A 21,919-nucleotide genomic window follows, 5' to 3' on the forward strand; every position below is an offset into this window, starting at 1 on the left:
CCGATTTTTAAATAAATGAAAAGTAATGTATTTTAAAACATTGACGATGAAAAATGTTTTTTTCAGGGAAAATTAAAAAATACGTAAGACTATAGTCACATGTTTAAAAGAAGGAAAATGATCCAAAATAATTTTTCTTCATTTTTTGACTGAAAAAAAGCAGTGTTTATAATACACCCATGTTTAAATGAATGAAAATTAATGTATCTTACAACATTTTAGATAAAAAATGTTTTTCAGAGGAAAATGAAAAAATGATAAGACTATAGTCTTATGTCTAATACTTGAAAAATGGTCAAGAAAAAATTCTTCATTTTTTGACTGATATAGTCAGTAAATAGTGTTCATAAGACACCGATTTTTAAATAAATGAAAAGTAATGTATTTTAAAACATTTACGATGAAAAATGTTTTTTTCAGCGGGAAATTAAAAAATAGATAAGACTATCGTCTCATGTTTAAAACTTGAAAAATGGTCCAAAATAAATTTTCTTCATTTTTTGAATGAAAAAAATAGCAGTGTTTATAATACACCCATGTTAAAATAAATGAAAATTAATGTATCTTACAGCATTTTAGATGAAAAATGTTTTTTTTCATGGGAAAATTTAAAAATAGATAAGACTATAGTCTTATGGCTAATACTTGAAAGATGGTCAAGAAATTTTTTTTCATTTTTTGAATGATATAGTGAGTAAATAGTGTTCATAAGAGACCGATTTTTAAATAAATGAAAAGTAATGTATTTTAAAACGTTGACGATGAAAAATGTTTTTTTCAGGGGGAAATTCAAAAATAGATAAGACTATAGTCTCATGTTTAAAACTTGAAAAATGGTCCAAAATAAATTTTCTTCATTTTTTGACTGAAAAAAAGCAGTGTTTAAATAAATGAAAATTTATGTATCTTACAACATTTTAGATGAAAAATGTTTTTCAGAGGAAAATGAATAAATGATAAGACTATAGTCTTATGTCTAATACTTGAAAAATGGTCAAGTAAAAATTCATCATTTTTTGACTGATATAGTGAGTAAATAGTGTTCATAAGACACCGATTTCAAAATAAATGAAAATTAATGCATTTTAAAACATTTACGATGAAAAATGTTTTTTTCAAGGGAAAATTTAAAAAATATGTAAGACTATAGTCACATGTTTAAAATATGAAAAATTATCCAAAATAATTTTTCTTCATTTTTTGACTGAAAAACATAGCAGTGTTTATAATACACCCATGTTTAAATGAATGAAAATGTATGTATCTTACAACATTTTAGATGAAAAATGTTTTTGAGGGGAAAATGAAAAAATGATAAGACTATAGTCTTATGGCTAATACTTGAAAGATGGTCAAGAAATTTTTTTTCATTTTTTGAATGATATAGTGAGTAAATAGTGTTCATAAGACACCAATTTTTAAATAAATGAAAAGTAATGTATTTTAAAACGTTGACGATGAAAAATGTTTTTTTCAGGGGGAAATTCAAAAATAGATAAGACTATAGTCTCATGTTTAAAACTTGAAAAATGGTCCAAAATAAATTTTCTTCATTTTTTGACTGAAAAAAAAGCAGTGTTTAAATAAAAGAAAATTAATGTATCTTACAACATTTTAGATAAAAAATGTTTTTCAGAGGAAAATGAAAAAATAATAAGACTATAGTCTTATGTCTAATACTTGAAAAATGGTCAAGTAAAAATTGATCATTTTTTGACTGATATAGTGAGTAAATAGTGTTCATAAGACACCGATTTCAATATAAATGAAAATTAATGCATTTTAAAACATTTACGATGAAAAATGTTTTTTTCAGGGGAAAATTTAAAAAATATGTAAGACTATAGTCACATGTTTAAAACTTGAAAAATGGTCCAAAATATTTTTTCTTTATTTTTTGACTGAAAAAAAGCAGTGTTTATAATACACCCATGTTTAAATGAATGAAAATTAATGTATCTAACAACATTTTAGATAAAAAATGTTTTTCAGAGGAAAATGAATAAATGATAAGACTCTAGTCTTATGTCTAATACTTGAAAAATGGTCAAGTAAAAATTCATAATTTTTTGGCTGATATAGTGAGTAAATAGTGTTCATAAGACACCGATTTCAAAATAAATGAAAATTAATGCATTTTAAAACATTTACGATGAAAAATGTTTTTTTCAGTGGGAAATTAAAAAATAGATAAGACTATAGTCTCATGTCTAAAACTTGAGAAATGGTCCAAAATAATTTTTCTTCATTTTTTGACTGATATAGTTAGTAAATAGTCTTTATAAGACACCGATTTTTAAATAAATGAAAAGTAATGTATTTTAAAACATTGACGATGAAAAATGTTTTTTTCAGGGGAAAATTAAAAAATACGTAAGACTATAGTCACATGTTTAAAACAAGGAAAATGATCCAAAATAATTTTTCTACATTTTTTCACTTAAAAAAATAGCAGTGTTCAAATAAATGAAAATTAATGTATCTTGCAACATTTTAGATGAAAAATGTTTTTCAGAGGAAAATGAAAAAATGATAAGACTATAGTCTTATGTCTAATACTTGAAAAATGGTCAAGAAAAAAATCTTCATTTTTTTACTGATATAGTGAGTAAATAGTCTTTATAAGACACCGATTTTTAAATAAATGAAAACTAATGCATTTTAAAACATTTACGATGAAAAATGTTTTTTTCAGGGGAAAATTTAAAAAATATGTAAGACTATAGTCACATGTTTAAAACATGAAAAATTATCCAAAATAATTTTTCTTCATTTTTTGACTGAAAAACATAGCAGTGTTTATAATACACCCATGTTTAAATGAATGAAAATGTATGTATCTTACAACATTTTAGATGAAAAATGTTTTTGAGGGGAAAATGAAAAAATGATAAGACTATAGTCTTATGGCTAATACTTGAAAGATGGTCAAGTAAAAATTCATCATTTTTTGACTGATATAGTGAGTAAATAGTGTTCATAAGACACCGATTTCAAAATAAATGAAAATTAATGCATTTTAAAACATTTACGATGAAAAATGTTTTTTTCAGGGGAAAATTTAAAAAATATGTAAGACTATAGTCACATGTTTAAAACTTGAAAAATGGTCCAAAATAATTTTTCTTCATTTTTTGACTGAAAAAAAGCAGTGTTTATAATACACCCATGTTTAAATGAATGAAAATTAATGTATCTAGCAACATTTTAGATAAAAAAAGTTTTTCAGAGGAAAATGAATAAATGATAAGACTCTAGTCTTATGCCTAATACTTGAAAAATGGTCAAGTAAAAATTCATCATTTTTTGACTGATATAGTGAGTAAATAGTGTTCATAAGACACCGATTTCAAAATAAATGAAAATTAATGCATTTTAAAACATTTACGATGAAAAATGTTTTTTTCAGGGGAAAATTTAAAAAATATGTAAGACTATAGTCACATGTTTAAAACTTGAAAAATGGTCCAAAATAATTTTTCTTTATTTTTTGACTGAAAAAAAGCAGTGTTTATAATACACCCATGTTTAAATGAATGAAAATTAATGTATCTAACAACATTTTAGATAAAAAATGTTTTTCAGAGGAAAATGAATAAATGATAAGACTCTAGTCTTATGTCTAATACTTGAAAAATGGTCAAGTAAAAATTCATCATTTTTTGACTGATATAGTGAGTAAATAGTGTTCATAAGACACCGATTTCAAAATAAATGAAAATTAATGCATTTTAAAACATTTACGATGAAAAATGTTTTTTTCAGTGGGAAATTAAAAAATAGATAAGACTATAGTCTCATGTCTAAAACTTGAGAAATGTTCCAAAATAATTTTTCTTCATTTTTTGACTGATATAGTCAGTAAATAGTGTTCATAAGACACCGATTTTTAAATAAATGAAAAGTAATGTATTTTAAAACATTGACGATGAAAAATGTTTTTTTCAAGGGAAAATTTAAAAAATATGTAAGACTATAGTCACATGTTTAAAATATGAAAAATTATCCAAAATAATTTTTCTTCATTTTTTGACTGAAAAACATAGCAGTGTTTATAATACACCCATGTTTAAATGAATGAAAATGTATGTATCTTACAACATTTTAGATGAAAAATGTTTTTGAGGGGAAAATGAAAAAATGATAAGACTATAGTCTTATGGCTAATACTTGAAAGATGGTCAAGAAATTTTTTTTCATTTTTTGAATGATATAGTGAGTAAATAGTGTTCATAAGACACCAATTTTTAAATAAATGAAAAGTAATGTATTTTAAAACGTTGACGATGAAAAATGTTTTTTTCAGGGGGAAATTCAAAAATAGATAAGACTATAGTCTCATGTTTAAAACTTGAAAAATGGTCCAAAATAAATTTTCTTCATTTTTTGACTGAAAAAAAAGCAGTGTTTAAATAAATGAAAATTAATGTATCTTACAACATTTTAGATAAAAAATGTTTTTCAGAGGAAAATGAAAAAATAATAAGACTATAGTCTTATGTCTAATACTTGAAAAATGGTCAAGTAAAAATTGATCATTTTTTGACTGATATAGTGAGTAAATAGTGTTCATAAGACACCGATTTCAAAATAAATGAAAATTAATGCATTTTAAAACATTTACGATGAAAAATGTTTTTTTCAGGGGAAAATTTAAAAAATATGTAAGACTATAGTCACATGTTTAAAACTTGAAAAATGGTCCAAAATATTTTTTCTTTATTTTTTGACTGAAAAAAAGCAGTGTTTATAATACACCCATGTTTAAATGAATGAAAATTAATGTATCTAACAACATTTTAGATAAAAAATGTTTTTCAGAGGAAAATGAATAAATGATAAGACTCTAGTCTTATGTCTAATACTTGAAAAATGGTCAAGTAAAAATTCATAATTTTTTGGCTGATATAGTGAGTAAATAGTGTTCATAAGACACCGATTTCAAAATAAATGAAAATTAATGCATTTTAAAACATTTACGATGAAAAATGTTTTTTTCAGTGGGAAATTAAAAAATAGATAAGACTATAGTCTCATGTCTAAAACTTGAGAAATGGTCCAAAATAATTTTTCTTCATTTTTTGACTGATATAGTTAGTAAATAGTCTTTATAAGACACCGATTTTTAAATAAATGAAAAGTAATGTATTTTAAAACATTGACGATGAAAAATGTTTTTTTCAGGGGAAAATTAAAAAATACGTAAGACTATAGTCACATGTTTAAAACAAGGAAAATGATCCAAAATAATTTTTCTACATTTTTTCACTTAAAAAAATAGCAGTGTTCAAATAAATGAAAATTAATGTATCTTGCAACATTTTAGATGAAAAATGTTTTTCAGAGGAAAATGAAAAAATGATAAGACTATAGTCTTATGTCTAATACTTGAAAAATGGTCAAGAAAAAAATCTTCATTTTTTTACTGATATAGTGAGTAAATAGTCTTTATAAGACACCGATTTTTAAATAAATGAAAACTAATGCATTTTAAAACATTTACGATGAAAAATGTTTTTTTCAGGGGAAAATTTAAAAAATATGTAAGACTATAGTCACATGTTTAAAACATGAAAAATTATCCAAAATAATTTTTCTTCATTTTTTGACTGAAAAACATAGCAGTGTTTATAATACACCCATGTTTAAATGAATGAAAATGTATGTATCTTACAACATTTTAGATGAAAAATGTTTTTGAGGGGAAAATGAAAAAATGATAAGACTATAGTCTTATGGCTAATACTTGAAAGATGGTCAAGTAAAAATTCATCATTTTTTGACTGATATAGTGAGTAAATAGTGTTCATAAGACACCGATTTCAAAATAAATGAAAATTAATGCATTTTAAAACATTTACGATGAAAAATGTTTTTTTCAGGGGAAAATTTAAAAAATATGTAAGACTATAGTCACATGTTTAAAACTTGAAAAATGGTCCAAAATAATTTTTCTTTATTTTTTGACTGAAAAAAAGCAGTGTTTATAATACACCCATGTTTAAATGAATGAAAATTAATGTATCTAACAACATTTTAGATAAAAAATGTTTTTCAGAGGAAAATGAATAAATGATAAGACTCTAGTCTTATGTCTAATACTTGAAAAATGGTCAAGTAAAAATTCATCATTTTTTGACTGATATAGTGAGTAAATAGTGTTCATAAGACACCGATTTCAAAATAAATGAAAATTAATGCATTTTAAAACATTTACGATGAAAAATGTTTTTTTCAGTGGGAAATTAAAAAATAGATAAGACTATAGTCTCATGTCTAAAACTTGAGAAATGTTCCAAAATAATTTTTCTTCATTTTTTGACTGATATAGTCAGTAAATAGTGTTCATAAGACACCGATTTTTAAATAAATGAAAAGTAATGTATTTTAAAACATTGACGATGAAAAATGTTTTTTTCAGCGGGAAATTAAAAAATAGATAAGACTATCGTCTCATGTTAAAAACTAGAAAAATGGTCCAAAATAAATTTTCTTCATTTTTTGAATGAAAAAAATAGCAGTGTTTATAATACACCCATGTTAACATGAATGAAAATTAATGTATCTTACAACATTTTAGATGAAAAATGTTTTTCAGGGGAAAATGAAAAAATGATAAGACTATAGTCTTATGTCTAATACTTGAAAAATGGTCAAATAAAAATTCATCATTTTTTGACTGATATAGTGAGTAAATAGTGTTCATAAGACACCGATTTCAAAATAAATGAAAATTAATGCATTTTAAAACATTTACGATGAAAAATGTTTTTTTCAGGGGAAAATTTAAAAAATATGTAAGACTATAGTCTTATGTCTAATACTTGAAAAATGGTCCAAAATTTTTTTTTCATTTTTTGAATGATATAGTGAGTAAATAGTGTTCATAAGACACCGATTTTTAAATAAATGAAAAGTAATGTATTTTAAAACATTGACGATGAAAAATGTTTTTTTCAGGGGAAAATTCAAAAATACGTAAGACTATAGTCACATGTTTAAAACAAGGAAAATGATCCAAAATAATTTTTCTACATTTTTTCACTTAAAAAAATAGCAGTGTTCAAATAAATGAAAATTAATGTATCTTGCAACATTTTAGATGAAAAATATTTTTCAGAGGAAAATGAAAAAATGATAAGACTCTAGTCTTATGTCTAATACTTGAAAAATGGTCAAGTAAAAATTCATCATTTTTTGACTGATATAGTGAGTAAATAGTGTTCATAAGACACCGATTTCAAAATAAATGAAAATTAATGCATTTTAAAACATTTACGATGAAAAATGTTTTTTTCAGTGAGAAATTAAAAAATAGATAAGACTATAGTCTCATGTCTAAAACTTGAGAAATGTTCCAAAATAATTTTTCTTCATTTTTTGACTGATATAGTCAGTAAATAGTGTTCATAAGACACCGATTTTTAAATAAATGAAAAGTAATGTATTTTAAAACATTGACGATGAAAAATGTTTTTTTCAGCGGGAAATTAAAAAATAGATAAGACTATCGTCTCATGTTAAAAACTTGAAAAATGGTCCAAAATAAATTTTCTTCATTTTTTGAATGAAAAAAATAGCAGTGTTTATAATACACCCATGTTAAAATAAATGAAAATTAATGTATCTTACAGCATTTTAGATGAAAAATGTTTTTTTTCAGGGGAAAATTAAAAAATAGATAAGACTATAGTCTTATGGCTAATACTTGAAAGATGGTCAAGAAATTTTTTTCATTTTTTGAATGATATAGTGAGTAAATAGTGTTCATAAGAGACCGATTTTTAAATAAATGAAAAGTAATGTATTTTAAAACGTTGACGATGAAAAATGTTTTTTTCAGGGGGAAATTCAAAAATAGATAAGACTATAGTCTCATGTTTAAAACTTGAAAAATGGTCCAAAATAAATTTTCTTCATTTTTTGACTGAAAAAAAAAGCAGTGTTTAAATAAATGAAAATTAATGTATCTTACAACATTTTAGATGAAAAAATTTTTTCAGAGGAAAATGAATAAATGATAAGACTATAGTCTTATGTCTAATACTTGAAAAATGGTCAAATAAAAATTCATCATTTTTTGACTGATATAGTGAGTAAATAGTGTTCATAAGACACCGATTTCAAAATAAATGAAAATTAATGCATTTTAAAACATTTACGATGAAAAATGTTTTTTTCTGGGGAAAATTTAAAAAATATGTAAGACTATAGTCACATGTTTAAAACTTGAAAAATGGTCCAAAATAATTTTTCTTTATTTTTTGACTGAAAAAAAGCAGTGTTTATAATACACCCATGTTTAAATGAATGAAAATTAATGTATCTAACAACATTTTAGATAAAAAATGTTTTTCAGAGGAAAATGAATAAATGATAAGACTCTAGTCTTATGTCTAATACTTGAAAAATGGTCAAGTAAAAATTCATCATTTTTTGACTGATATAGTGAGTAAATAGTGTTCATAAGACACCGATTTCAAAATAAATGAAAATTAATGCATTTTAAAACATTTACGATGAAAAATGTTTTTTTCAGTGGGAAATTAAAAAATAGATAAGACTATAGTCTCATGTCTAAAACTTGAGAAATGTTCCAAAATAATTTTTCTTCATTTTTTGACTGATATAGTCAGTAAATAGTGTTCATAAGACACCGATTTTTAAATAAATGAAAAGTAATGTATTTTAAAACATTGACGATGAAAAATGTTTTTTTCAGCGGGAAATTAAAAAATAGATAAGACTATCGTCTCATGTTAAAAACTAGAAAAATGGTCCAAAATAAATTTTCTTCATTTTTTGAATGAAAAAAATAGCAGTGTTTATAATACACCCATGTTAACATGAATGAAAATTAATGTATCTTACAACATTTTAGATGAAAAATGTTTTTCAGGGGAAAATGAAAAAATGATAAGACTATAGTCTTATGTCTAATACTTGAAAAATGGTCCAAAATTTTTTTTTCATTTTTTGAATGATATAGTGAGTAAATAGTGTTCATAAGACACCGATTTTTAAATAAATGAAAAGTAATGTATTTTAAAACATTGACGATGAAAAATGTTTTTTTCAGGGGAAAATTCAAAAATACGTAAGACTATAGTCACATGTTTAAAACAAGGAAAATGATCCAAAATAATTTTTCTACATTTTTTCACTTAAAAAAATAGCAGTGTTCAAATAAATGAAAATTAATGTATCTTGCAACATTTTAGATGAAAAATGTTTTTCAGAGGAAAATGAAAAAATGATAAGACTCTAGTCTTATGTCTAATACTTGAAAAATGGTCAAGTAAAAATTCATCATTTTTTGACTGATATAGTGAGTAAATAGTGTTCATAAGACACCGATTTCAAAATAAATGAAAATTAATGCATTTTAAAACATTTACGATGAAAAATGTTTTAAAAAAATAGATAAGACTATAGTCTCATGTCTAAAACTTGAGAAATGTTCCAAAATAATTTTTCTTCATTTTTTGACTGATATAGTCAGTAAATAGTGTTCATAAGACACCGATTTTTAAATAAATGAAAAGTAATGTATTTTAAAACATTGACGATGAAAAATGTTTTTTTCAGCGGGAAATTAAAAAATAGATAAGACTATCGTCTCATGTTAAAAACTTGAAAAATGGTCCAAAATAAATTTTCTTCATTTTTTGAATGAAAAAAATAGCAGTGTTTATAATACACCCATGTTAACATGAATGAAAATTAATGTATCTTACAACATTTTAGATGAAAAATGTTTTTCAGGGGAAAATGAAAAAATGATAAGACTATAGTCTTATGTCTAATACTTGAAAAATGGTCAAATAAAAATTCATCATTTTTTGACTGATATAGTGAGTAAATAGTGTTCATAAGACACCGATTTCAAAATGAATGAAAATTAATGCATTTTAAAACATTTACGATGAAAAATGTTTTTTTCAGGGGAAAATTTAAAAAATATGTAAGACTATAGTCACATGTTTAAAACTTGAAAAATGGTCCAAAATAATTTTTCTTTATTTTTTGACTGAAAAAAAGCAGTGTTTATAATACACCCATGTTTAAATGAATGAAAATTAATGTATCTTACAACATTTTAGATAAAAAATGTTTTTCAGAGGAAAATGAATAAATGATAAGACTCTAGTCTTATGTCTAATACTTGAAAAATGGTCAAGTAAAAATTCATCATTTTTTGACTGATATAGTGAGTAAATAGTGTTCATAAGACACCGATTTCAAAATAAATGAAAATTAATGCATTTTAAAACATTTACGATGAAAAATGTTTTTTTCAGTGGGAAATTAAAAAATAGATAAGACTATAGTCTCATGTCTAAAACTTGAGAAATGTTCCAAAATAATTTTTCTTCATTTTTTGACTGATATAGTTAGTAAATAGTGTTCATAAGACACCGATTTTTAAATAAATGAAAAGTAATGTATTTTAAAACATTGACGATGAAAAATGTTTTTTTCAGCGGGAAATTAAAAAATAGATAAGACTATCGTCTCATGTTAAAAACTTGAAAAATGGTCCAAAATAAATTTTCTTCATTTTTTGAATGAAAAAAATAGCAGTGTTTATAATACACCCATGTTAACATGAATGAAAATTAATGTATCTTACAACATTTTAGATGAAAAATTTTTTTCAGGGGAAAATGAAAAAATGATAAGACTATAGTCTTATGTCTAATACTTGAAAAATGGTCCAAAATTTTTTTTTCATTTTTTGAATGATATAGTGAGTAAATAGTGTTCATAAGACACCGATTTTTAAATAAATGAAAAGTAATGTATTTTAAAACATTGACGATGAAAAATGTTTTTTTCAGGGGAAAATTCAAAAATACGTAAGACTATAGTCACATGTTTAAAACAAGGAAAATGATCCAAAATAATTTTTCTACATTTTTTCACTTAAAAAAATAGCAGTGTTCAAATAAATGAAAATTAATGTATCTTGCAACATTTTAGATGAAAAATGTTTTTCAGAGGAAAATGAAAAAATGATAAGACTATAGTCTTATGTCTAATACTTGAAAAATGGTCAAGAAAAAAATCTTCATTTTTTGACTGATATAGTGAGTAAATAGTCTTTATAAGACACCGATTTTTAAATAAATGAAAACTAATGCATTTTAAAACATTTACGATGAAAAATGTTTTTTTCAGGGGAAAATTTAAAAAATATGTAAGACTATAGTCACATGTTTAAAACATGAACAATTATCCAAAATAATTTTTCTTCATTTTTTGACTGAAAAACATAGCAGTGTTTATAATACACCCATGTTTAAATGAATGAAAATGTATGTATCTTACAACATTTTAGATGAAAAATGTTTTTGAGGGGAAAATGAAAAAATGATAAGACTATAGTCTTATGGCTAATACTTGAAAGATGGTCAAGAAATTTTTTTTCATTTTTTGAATGATATAGTGAGTAAATAGTGTTCATAAAACACCGATTTTTAAATAAATGAAAAGTAATGTATTTTAAAACGTTGACGATGAAAAATGTTTTTTTCAGGGGGAAATTCAAAAATAGATAAGACTCTAGTCTCATGTTTAAAACTTGAACAATGGTCCAAAATAAATTTTCTTCATTTTTTGACTGAAAAAAAGCAGTGTTTAAATAAATGAAAATTAATGTATCTTACAACATTTTAGATGAAAAATGTTTTTCAGAGGAAAATGAATAAATGATAAGACTATAGTCTTATGTCTAATACTTGAAAAATGGTCAAGTAAAAATTCATCATTTTTTGACTGATATAGTGAGTAAATAGTGTTCATAAGACACCGATTTCAAAATAAATGAAAATTAATGCATTTTAAAACATTTACGATGAAAAATGTTTTTTTCAGTGGGAAATTAAAAAAATATTTAACACTATAGTCACATGTTTAAAACTTGAAAAATTATCCAAAATAATTTTTCTTCATTTTTTGACTGAAAAAAATAGCAGTGTTTATAATACACCCATGTTTAAATTAATGAAAATTAATGTATCTAACAACATTTTAGATAAAAAATGTTTTTCAGAGGAAAATGAAAAAATGATAAGACTATAGTCTTATGTCTAATACTTGAAAAATGGTCAAGTAAAAATTCATCATTTTTTGACTGATATAGTGAGTAAATAGTGTTCATAAGACACCGATTTCAAAATAAATGAAAATTAATGCATTTTAAAACATTTACGATGAAAAATGTTTTTTTCAGTGGGAAATTAAAAAATAGATAAGACTATAGTCTCATGTCTAAAACTTGAGAAATGTTCCAAAATAATTTTTCTTCATTTTTTGACTGATATAGTTAGTAAATAGTCTTTATAAGACACCGATTTTTAAATAAATGAAAACTAATGCATTTTAAAACATTTACGATGAAAAATATTTTTCAGGGGAAAATGAAAAAATGATAAGACTATAATCTTATGTCTAATACTTGAAAAATGGTCAAGAAAAAATTCATCATTTTTTGACTGATATAGTCAGTAAATAGTGTTCATAAGACACCGATTTTTAAATAAATGTAAAGTAATGCATTTTAAAACATTCACGATGAAAAATGTTTTTTTCAGGTGGAATTTAAAAAATACGTAAGACTATAGTCACATGTTTAAAACTTGAAAAATGGTCCAAAATAAAGTTTCTTAATTTTTTGACTGAAAAAAATAGCAGTGTTTATAATACACCCATGTTAAAATAAATGAAAATTAATGTATCTTACAACATTTAAGATGAAAAAAAAAATTTTCAGGGGAAAATTTAAAAATACATGAGACTATATTCTTATGTCTAAAACTTGAAAAATGGTCCAAAAAATGTTTTCTTCATTTTCGGACTGAAAGAGATTGTAAATAGTGTTATAATACACCCATGTTGAAATAAATGAAAACTAATGTATTTTAAAACATTTACGATTAAAAAGGTTTTTCAGGGGAAAATGAAAAAATACATAAGACTGTATTCTCATGTCTAAAACTTTGAAAAATGGTCCAAAAAATTAATAAATCTTTATTTGTACTTCAATGGATAGGCAATTACATTCATATTACCATTGTGTTTAAATGAATTAATATAAATGCATTTTAAGGTTTTTATGTGGGAAAATGTTTTTTCATTGGCAAATGCAAAAAAAATACATAAGACTATAGTTTTATATCCAAAATCTGAAAAATGGGCAAAAAAAATTAAAATTCATTTTTTTGTACTTAAATGGATAGGCAATTATGTTTATATTACAGGGGTGTTGAAATAAATGCACACAAGCGTTTCTGAAAGCTTTTATTGGGAAAAATGTTTTTCATTGCAAATGTAAAAAAATACATAAGACTATAGTCTTATGTCTTATGTCCAAAATCAAAAAAAATTAAATTTCTTCATTTTTTTACTGAAAAAGATAGTAAGTTGTGTTTATAATACATCCATGTTGAAAAGAAAATTCATAAAACTAATGTATTTTACAACATTTATGATGAAAAATGTTTTTCAGGGGAAAATAAAAAAATACACAAGAAAGAAAAACATTTATTTGTTCCTCTGACATTCATGAATAATATTTTTCAGTGTTAAATGATGAAGATTAAAATGCATAGGCATTTGTGTTTATATTTATATTACAACCATATTTAAATAAATGAAATGGAAAAATGTTTTTCAATGGAAAATGAAAGACATATGACTATATAGAAAATAAATAAACAAGTTAAAAGAAAAAAAAATTTTTTTGAAGGAAATCGATTGCATTTCATCACATTGCAATAATTGGACATTTTGTTTTATTGTTCAAAAGGTTTATCAGTAGAAAAATAAACAAACATAAGATTATAGCTCACTTCCAAATTGGGAAGAAGGGTCAAAAAAATGAAAGATATATATTTAGCATTTTTTCCAGAAACATTTTTCATCATAAATGAAAAAAATGTATATAGCATGTTTTGTATCTTTCACCTTTTGTACATAACTCTTATGTAGTATCAAGTCTTCTCATGAGTTTTGGTGATTTTGCACAGAAAATCAGCAGTTTCATTCAGACAGGAAATCATATTTATTCAACTACCACAGTGAAATAAAATATTACTTTAAAAAACAAAAAAACATGAATAAAGCGATTACAGCTTTATCAGTCATATGAAAAGGTCATGGTCTCATTACTTACTCACTCAACCAATTCACCAAACAAATTTAAGACATTTAATAAATTACCAAACATAAAAACAATTCATAAACCACATTACCAACACACAAAAAAGGTAGGAATTCAACATTTCACAAAAAATAACAAATGAGTGAGTGAAGTCAAGAGCCCAGTGTGGCCCCTGGAGACAGGGTTTGGAAACGGTTTTAGTCAGTGCTATCAAGCACGATTGTTCACGTGTTGGCTGCCTGGAAGGATTAATCCAGATCTCACAAGAAGAGGAGACCATCCCTTTATGCCTGGGTGAAATCAATAGGCAACATTCTCTTCAACACTGCAGTCAATACCCAACACTTAAGGTGTCGGAGGAAACTAAAGAACGCCAATAATTGTTATTAATGCCCTGGATTACTGCATTTAAGGGTGATTCCAGCGTAACTGACACTCCACTAACACAACCCACTGTGTCCGTACCCCCCAGCAACGCATGTGTGTTATATACAGTGCATGTGTGCTATATACAGTGCATGTGTGTTATATACAGTGCATGTGTGTTATATACAGTGCATGTGTGTTATATACAGTGCATGTGTGCTATATACAGTGCATGTGTGTTATATACAGTGCATGTGTGCTATATACAGTGCATGTGTGTTATATACAGTGCATGTGTGTTATATACAGTGCATGTGTGTTATATACAGTGCATGTGTGCTATATACAGTGCATGTGTGTTATATACAGTGCATGTGTGTTATATACAGTGCATGTGTTATATACAGTGCATGTGTGTTATATACAGTGCATGTGTGTTATATACAGTGCATGTGTGCTATATACAGTGCATGTGTGTTATATACAGTGCATGAGCGGAAATGTGAACACGAATATATGATCTATGCAGAGAACAGTCCACATATATTTCTGCTAATGCAGCTGCAATTCAAATAACTGCACAATATTTTGTTTCACATGATTGCATCCACTAATAGACTACATATACACATAGTCTACCATGACACAAAAAGCACATCTTGCCATTTTCCCCTAAATTTTAGCCTTTTTGTAACTCAGAAATACTTTCCCCTGATGTTTGTCGCATGGAGAGAGAGAGAGAGAGAGCGACAACACTGAGACAAAATAAATAAAAGTTTGTGCCCTTCTCCCTTGCGGGTTCCCGGCAAAAATAATAAACTAACACAATAAATTAAAATGTAAAAAAGGCAAAAGAAAGTAAAACAGAACGGCAGCTTTTTCAGCTTGCCACTCGGAGCCGGTCGCTCTTCAGCTGCTGGAGCCCCGGAGTGACCTCCCGCTCTGGGAGACGAGCACATTCAGCCCCTGGGCTGATTCGTTAACACAACCCAGGCTCACTGGTTTTGTAAAACATATTGCGAACCGTTGATAAACTCTTACTCCTCCTAAACAGTCCACTAAAATGCGTTTCTGGAAACATTTGAGAAATAAGCAATGCAGTTGCTGAATCTTGGTTAACATTATATCTACAACGTTTGATCCGAGTTTTATGAGCCAAACAAACTGCACTGGACCAATTTAATTGCATGTATGCAAATACAGAACCGTTGAACATACCACAGCACTCACAGCTGGGACCACAAGCAAATTTTGTTTGGAAAAAATTGCGGTGCCAAGTTCTCTTAAATCATTCGTATGAGTGATTTAAAAACAAATCTGTTTGCATGAGTGGAAACTCTCATACACAGAACTCAAATGAGTTGCACATATTTATTCTGAATTTAGGTACGTTTTAAACATTTAGGTAAATGTATTAATTTTAACGATATGATCATTTAGCCAAATGTCAGAAACGTTTAATTTCCACAAAATATTTTGTATATTCGGCTCTACTTTCCACACTAAGCAAATCAAAGAGCCTGTTTACACCTGGTCACTGCCCCCAGGATGCATCACAGATTCAAATCCGATTGGCCAAACCAGTCCACAAGGTGGTCTTGTCCGATTGGCCAACCATTCCAGGAGACGCATTCGACACAAGATGTTATCCAAGCGTAAATGCATCTGTCTCTCACCACCTCCTGGATGTATACAATAACCAAAACTCCTCCCACAGTTTTAACGTCATGCATTGGTTATTGTATACGTCCAGGAGGTGGTCTGAGACGCATTCGACACAAGATGTTATCCAAGCGTAAATGTATCAGTCCCTCCCAAGACGTATACAATAACCAAAATTCCTCCCACAGTTTTAACATCATGCAACTTAGCAGTCTTCCAAACTGTACAAACTAGACAACGACAACAACCACAGAGGACACATCAAACTAAATACTCACTGGCAATATGGAGAGAATTCCGTTCAGAACAAACTTCAGAGTAGTTAAAGAAATCGAACTGTTTGTGGCATGGCTGCATCTGGGGTCACTGCTGTATATTGAATATGTATGTGTATGTATATGCCAAATGTAATTTATTAACCGTCCTAACTGTCCAATCTTACCATTTTCTATGTTGCATTTTACGTGCAAAATAGCAATCACATTCCAATCAGACTGAACTCATAAGAACGATTTAAGAACAAATCTGTACATAAGAGTTTCCATTCATACGAACAGAACTAATTTTCTAGGTTGTCAAGGTTTTTTTCTTATTCACAAAAAAGCAAAATATCAGGCTGAATCGGACTACCTTGTGTAAATGCAATGTGGTTAATTCATACCCGGATACTATCTGAATACAAATCACAAGAAACGAGCAGGTTAAAACTGGGTCTAAGATTTAATAAATAAATTTATTATCAAATTTTTTAAAGATTTAGTTAAATATACAAGACTTTTTCAGTGTGTGTCTGGTTACAATAATCACAATAGACACTCAAGACATCAAAAGACAGGTCAAGCAACCAGCCCTCATGTTAAGTTTGATTATTGAGAATATAACTATTCTTTCTGAAACACAATCGATAGGCAGGAAAACAGGCATATTGTCTTAAACCTACCACGCTCGGGGTTGATGAAATAATGGGTCAGGATTGATACCTTCTCAAATAATAATTTGCTCACGGTGTGTGATTATTCAGTACACTAGAGAAGCCTTTGGCATTTCAGTGTTTATTGACTTGTTGCAACAATTTGTCTTCCAGTTACACAACAGGTAGTATACAACACATTCATTGCCAGGAGGCCTCGTGTTTCTGACAGACACAGGAAGAGACAGTTGAACTCACTTCTAGGTTTCTTCTCATTTGTGAGAGTACTGGTTGGTTGGTGCCTTGCATGGCAGCCAATTGCCATTGGTGTGTGAGTGTGGGGTGAATGAGAAGCATCAATTGTACAGCTCTTTACTGTTCCTCTCAAATCATGTTGCAATATGACTGTCAGAGGAAAACTCAGTGTGGTCAAGCTGCATCTGTAGTGTTATTTTGCAAGAAAAAAAAAATTATAATCAACCCCTTCACTTCACAGGGGGGAGACAAACCTGAAGAATTTGAACAGCACTTAAATACTACACAACTGATGAGTGACAAGAACAGCATTATAGAAGTGACTTGCACATGCAATTACGCCCTCATGTACAAATGCATTCCCATATGCCATTTATTATTTTAAGATTTAAGAATACGGAAAATACTGATATTATCCTTTGTGGTTTATTGGGCTTTGACCCTGAAATGGTTACAAACCATCACTTTAACTCTCCTGATGCAGGGTCTGCCACAGGCTACACCTGGGGTTTTTCTTTCTCGATTGTCCGAATGTCATTCACTGACACACACACACAAACACACACTCACACACCATACTGACCTTGTGTAACACAAGACAGATAGTTATGCTGTGATACAAGAGCGAGGGTCAAAAGCCCTTCAGACTCGCCTTCTCCCCACGGACTGGCATCTGAGCAGACAGCCGCACGTTCAGCGGGACTCTGGTGAGGGGCAGTGAGTATTCATTTTCCATCACATATTTCCAATGAAATCCAGAAGTGGGGGGGAAAGACTTGTAGGTTGAATACCAAGTGTTTGGGTGAAGGGGAGGTGGGGGGGGGGGGGTGGTCGACATTCCGCTCTAAATTCAATTAAACGAAGGCCAGACCCAGCAGGGACTGGGCGTGTGTGGGGGCGAGGGGGGAGGGGGGGGGGGGAAAACAGAAGTTGGGTTTCCTCCAGGCCCTGCTGTGCCTCTAATGCAGCCCTGGATGTAATTGTGTCCCAGAAGGCCGTTCATTAGAGAGGCAACAAAACAAAGAAGAAGAAGAAGAAAGAGACAGAGGCGCGGGGCGCCCGTGCGCTTCGTCTGAACGGAGCCGCCATTCCGCGCTTAATTAAAAGAGCGCTTGATGCTGCCGCACGGCTCATCAATCTCACTTCTGCTCTTATTACGTTTGTAACGACAGCGGGGCCCCCGCCCAGGCTGGGGGGGGGGATCTTAAATAACCTCACCCTGGTCAGCAGTGCCCTTCGGCTTCACACTCTGGGCAGCAGCCAAGCGGTCTGTCGAAGGCCTGAGCCTGAGCCTGAGCCTGAGCCTGAGCCTGAGCCTGAGCCTGAGCCTGAGCCTGAGCCTGAGCCTGAGCCTGAGCCCGAGTCCGAGTCCGAGTCTGCGCCTGAGTCTGAGTCTGAGTCTGAGCCTGCATATCCCCCCCACCCCACAGCCTGAGCACCGCCCCACCGCCTGAGACAGGCCCAGAGTCCCGTCTGGAGCCTAAAGCCTGTTACGTACCCGCAAAACCCCAATGCAGACTTGGGACAAGCGCTTTGCTTATATACCATGCACGGGGGCGACATGGCTCAGGCAGTAAGAGCAGTCGTCTGGCAGTCGGAGGGTTGCATGGCAGCCAATCGCCGTCAGTGTGTGAGTGTGTGTATGAATGGGTGAATGGAGAAGCATCAATTGTACAGCGCTTTGGATAAAGGCGCTATATAAATGCCTGCCATTTACCATGCACGTGTTTACCAGCTTCTTTTAGCCCTATCTGAGGCTATTCACACCCTATCCACAAGGTGGCAGGAGAGAGCAGGAGCCATTACTTTCACATTAAATTTACATTTTTACAATGTTATTCAGCTGAGCAATATGGGGTTAAAGCTCTTGCTCAAGGGCCCAACAACAAGGGAAGCCCAAAATTGTCAACGATATAAATGATGACTGCCCGGGGATTGAGAGGCTGCACATACAATGGGTTGTCGCCTTTAGAAAATTAATTCTGTAAAAAATAGGTAACTGACTGAAATACTTCAAAACACCTCCTCCATTACCTTTCAATTTCTTGAACTTAAACTGTTCAGCTTAGCCTATAATTGTGCACTGTACAGCCTAGGAAATGAGATGGTGCTTACTGACTGGGACGTACACAGCAACTGGCCCCAACATGGGCCCTTGAGGGACTCCACTGGAGCAGTAGAAGACACGTTCGGCAAGTATTCTGCAACATAATAGCATTCAGCAAATGCTCTTCTGCAGAGAAATGTACATGGTTTACATTACAGACAATCAATGTATACAGCTGGATAATCTAGTGGAGTACTTCTGCAAGGTACTTGAACTGAAGAGTACAATGGCAGTGGCAAAGGCCAACAACATCAGAGCTACCTCTACGCTGCACCTTCACCAGCAGTGCATGCCACACCTGGGTCAAATACTTAATTACTTTGGATTGAAATGCTTTTCTGTGCTTCACTGATCTTGCCTGGTGCTACTGAGCCATCCATGGGGACAAGAATGCAAGGTTTGCACTTTGAGAGCTTTTCATAGGTTCCAACACACCAGGCAAGCGCAGTACAGTGGAGAACATATTTCAATCCAAAACAATGATGTATGTGACAGTTTTGGTGCACACCTTACCTCTCTAAATAAACTACCTGTGCAGGACGGCTGCTGCCAAAACATACTACTTGAGCAAACAATTAAAATACAAAAATCTACAAGAAAAAGTATGAGGAAAAATATACGTAACAGAATTTTGTGCACATCTGTTGTGACGAAACACAAATGAGCCTGAACTGATCTGAGAACAGTGAAGGTAGGAAAGGGAGACTGGTCCGTATGCGCCCGTGTTGGGAGAGGTGCGGCCTTCGTCTTGTTTCGGCTCCAAACACCACACCGCGGGAGGCCGCTGCGCGTTCCGCTTTAGAAGGCCACAGAGACCTCACCCCCCTCCACATCGACCCTGACACAATCTTCCAGGCGACCTCTAATGCAGAAGATTTGACTAACTCAAAGCCACGCTCCCAAATGAGAGCCGTGCAGCCCGACGTGGGCGGGGGCAGCAGAGGAGGAACGGAGGTAAAGGACACGGCTTTGTTTGGCCAAGGAGGGTCATCCATCATAATTATAATTAGAAAGTGTCACCTCACCTTTCTGGCTGATCAGCGGTTGATTAAATATTCGGCAGCTGTGGCGGGTAATTGAATTGTGTGCGCGGAAGCCAGCGGCAGCTTGGAGTGGGGGGGGGGGGGGGGGGGGGGGGGGGGTCGGTGGGGAGGAATTAATTACGCTCAGGTCTGTCCTTCCACCGGAGACCCTAATGAGCACTCGGCGGTCTGGAGTTGCTTATTTATTCAAATCAGGGAGCTCACATTCTCCCCGCGCGTTTACGTTTAAGTCGCAGAGTTTAGCCGCTAAGGCCTTCGGCAAGTCGAGCGAACATCTCCTAGAACCCCCCCAGTCGAGCGAACATCTCCTAGAACCCCCCCTAGATCGGCCCCCAGCATGCAACACAAACCTGACCGACAGCGTGCGACAGGGGAAGATTCAGTTCCCTTCTCGCCGAAGACAAAAAAACTAAACATAGAGGGCAATAAATACGTTCATTCGAAGAGATAAAATGCTCTGATGCAAAGACAAAGAAAGGTGCAGTGAGTGTGTGCCTGCACCAGAAACAGAAACAGAAACAGGAACGCTCGCATTACAAAAACAAGCCCTTTTTTAATCTGTGGCTAAAGGCAGAGCAGGAAACCAGAAAATCACATCGAGCCAATTTTATACCAGTAGATTCATACAACAGTACGATTTACAATTACAGATACTACCAAAAAATAAAAAATACATCAACAGTCACAAAAAAAGTCCCTGTCAAGTGGCACTGCAGAGTGCAAGTGACGATTGAGACGCCACAACAATAATAATAATAATAATAATAACCTTATTGTTCCACATCCTGACAATGCAGCCTGTTGATAATACAGAAGGAGAGAGCTGGAGAGCAGGACCTTGAGCTACAATAGGATGGACACACTCACAGACAGAGAGACAGAGAGAGAGACACAGACAGAGAGACAGAGACAGAGAGACAGAGAGAGAGAGAGAGAGACACAGAGAGAGAGACACAGAGAGAGAGAGAGACACAGAGAGAGAGAGAGACACAGAGAGAGAGAGAGAGAGAGAGACAGAGAGAGAGACACAGAGAGAGACACAGAGAGAGAGAGAGAGAGAGAGAGAGAGAGAGAGAGAGAGAGAGAGAGAGAGAGAGAGAGAGAGAGAGAGAGAGAGAGAGAGAGAGAGAGAGAGAGAGAGAGAGAGAGAGAGAGAGAGAGAGACACACAGACAGACAGACAGACAGACAAAGACAAACTCAGAGACAGACAGACACAGACACAGACACAGACACACATACACGCACACAGCATGGGATATGGGCAGTTCAGTTTGACTTTCAATGAACCACCGACACTTAAGCGTTTAAACTGAATCCAAAAAGCAGTATTCAAGCTCTGGTATTTAAGAGGGGACCTAGCATTACAGCGAATGTACTGCACTGAGATCACACCGATTACAGAACCTCTCA

General features: G+C 31.0%; 1 protein-coding gene across 2 annotated transcripts in view; it reads right to left on the minus strand.

Annotated features, from left to right (window-relative positions):
• Positions 1-21,040: 21,040 nt before the first annotated feature.
• The window catches only part of dhx38 (DEAH (Asp-Glu-Ala-His) box polypeptide 38), a 27,377-nt gene continuing 26,498 nt past the window's right edge, over positions 21,041-21,919 (minus strand). For both annotated transcript variants that reach the window (XM_061221910.1, XM_061221911.1), the window contains exon 27: positions 21,041-21,919. This exon is cut by the window's right edge and continues 1,053 nt beyond it. The gene's annotated coding sequence lies outside the window, so the exon portion shown is untranslated.

Source organism: Conger conger, chromosome 15 (assembly GCF_963514075.1).
Source record: "Conger conger chromosome 15, fConCon1.1, whole genome shotgun sequence".
Classification (NCBI taxonomy): domain Eukaryota; kingdom Metazoa; phylum Chordata; class Actinopteri; order Anguilliformes; family Congridae; genus Conger; species Conger conger.